The sequence below is a fragment of the Athene cunicularia genome, assembly GCF_003259725.1.
Source record: "Athene cunicularia isolate RWA chromosome 1 unlocalized genomic scaffold, athCun1 chr1_part1, whole genome shotgun sequence".
Taxonomy (NCBI): Eukaryota; Metazoa; Chordata; class Aves; order Strigiformes; family Strigidae; genus Athene; species Athene cunicularia.
The window spans coordinates 2,455,181-2,457,469 of NW_020799091.1; positions in this window are offsets into that span (position 1 = coordinate 2,455,181).

The following is a 2,289-nucleotide window of genomic DNA, read 5'->3' on the forward strand; positions in this document are numbered from 1 at the left end:
GGGGGGGGGGGGGGGGGGAGCCTCACAAACATCTCAACCTCATAAACATCCTAATACGATCCTGAAGGATGTTCTGAGCAGCAGACATGGCTGAGCACCGATGGGGCTGTGGTACTTGTTGCTGGATATAACACAAGAGCTCTGGTGTAGACCAGGTGGCTTTGCCAAGTCCTGCTTTGTTCACATTCAGAAAAAGGGTCTATGCAAGCCTGGACAAGCCACAAATCATCCTGTAGGCATGGAGGTCCTGCTTCCCCACCAGCACCCACATCTCAGTTTTGCTGGTAGCAGGGCAGTGGGCTGGAAAGTGGAGGCTGCTTTGCCTGTCCCTGTGCTGGTGGTGCACGCTGACGTGTGGGCTGGCAGCCGGGGCAGGGATGCTGGAATTGGTGTGGGACTCCAGCACATCAGTGTGGCGATGTGAGGAGCTCGGTGCACATTCCGAGACCAGCAGCAGGTAGCAGAACGGTGCACAGCTCCGGGCAGGATCCAGCCCAGGCTCCCCAAGGGTTCTGCAGCATCTCCTCATCCCTCCAGTGCTGCCGTCTGTCAGGGATTTCTGCTCACTAACAAACTGACTAAACCAACACTTCAGAGTCTCCATTTGACCTGCAAGAGCATCTTCATGGAGGAACAGACATCCTACCATGGTTACAAGGTGAGGCTAGAATATTTCTCCTTGGTGTTGGGTGCCCTACAGGCTGCAGCGTCCCACCCTAACACCTGCATACATCCCCCCCATATGGATATGAGCTTCCTGCTGCTCAAAAGGATGAGGGATTTCTAGCAAGAAGAGCTACAGAGGTAGCAGGGCTTTCAGCAAGGGGATGGGTTCATTGTCTCAGAGCTGCTCAGGTGATACCACAGCTGTGGCCAATGTCCCAGGCATTAAATACCAAGGGATTAGCCTGTGACCCACAGCCATGATGGTCTGCTGAGCAGGAGGCATCCAAAGGCTCCTTGAGCTCTTTAAATCCCACTTCCAAAGCCAGTGATGCAGGCAGAGGAGCATGTCCAGCCTCATGACTCTGGCAGAGCCTCCCTCGCTGCCTTCCCACACACCCATGGGACACACTGGGCACAAGAAAGGGCTGTCGGAGGCTGGAGCCTTTCCAGGCACATCGGATGTGGTCCAGAGCAAAGCAATTCCCGGGCACAGCCAGTATCTGCCCTCACATCCACACAAACCACATTGGCACAGTGAGTAGGGCTTCAGCGAAACCTGGCATGGCCCCAGGTGGTCATAAAACATCTCTCTTGAGCTTAAAGTCAACGGAGTCTTTTCACAGCTGGTTCTCACGAGAGGGCTGGGCAGCCGTGGGGAGTTTCGAAGGGCTGAGGAAGGCACAGGGTGGCCATGACGTGACTTGTCCCATATTTGAGCAGAGTTCCTGGTGCAGCTTTGGAGGAAGAAGGCTCCCTCTGCAGTACCAAAAAAAAACAAACTAAGTCGTCCTGGTCCCCAGGAGGGGTTCAGGCCCCCTCATCCAAAGCAGAGCTTAGAAACACCTTGTGTGATAAAACTGCAAATAAAAAGGCATGTTTTGCACCATTCACTAGCTAAAATGCCATGCGTCATACCTAAGTAAGAAACCTCAGTGATGTTTCACAGCACAATTAAAAGCCAACCCCACCTTTCTCAGCAGGAAGGAGAGAAGACACAAGCCCAGATTTGGGCAGGGAGTCACCAGGTCAGAGTTAAGCTCCTAGGCAAAACCTCAGCTCTGAGTTTCCTGGTCCTCAAGTGTTTATTTCTCCCACTTTCCACATTGATAAGTGCAGGCTGGTGCATTCAAACCAGAAAGTCTGTCAGCTCCTGGCCCCATCCCACAGGACTTCACTATCATCCCTTGCACAGCTCAGAGACCTCTTTGCATGGGGCAGAGGGATGCTCCCAGCTATCCCCCAACAGCAGAAGGACACGGACCTGCTCGAGCGAGGTCAGAGGAGGCCACAGAGATGCTGGGGGGGCTGGAGCCCCCCTGTGAGGACAGGCTGGGAGAGTTGGGGGGTTCAGCTGGAGAAGAGAAGGCTCCGGGGAGACCTTAGAGCGGCCCCCCAGGGCTGAAAGGGGCTGAGGGAACGGGGGGAGGGACTCATCAGGGGGTGTAGGGATAGGATGAGGGGGAGCAGTTTTAAACTGAAAAAGGGGAGATTTAGATTAGATCTAAGGCAGAAATTCTTCCCTGTGAGGGGGGTGAGGCCCTGGCACAGGCTGCCCAGAGAAGCTGTGGCTGCCCCCTCCCTGGAAGGGTTCAAGGCCAGGTTGGACGGGGCTTTGGGCAACCT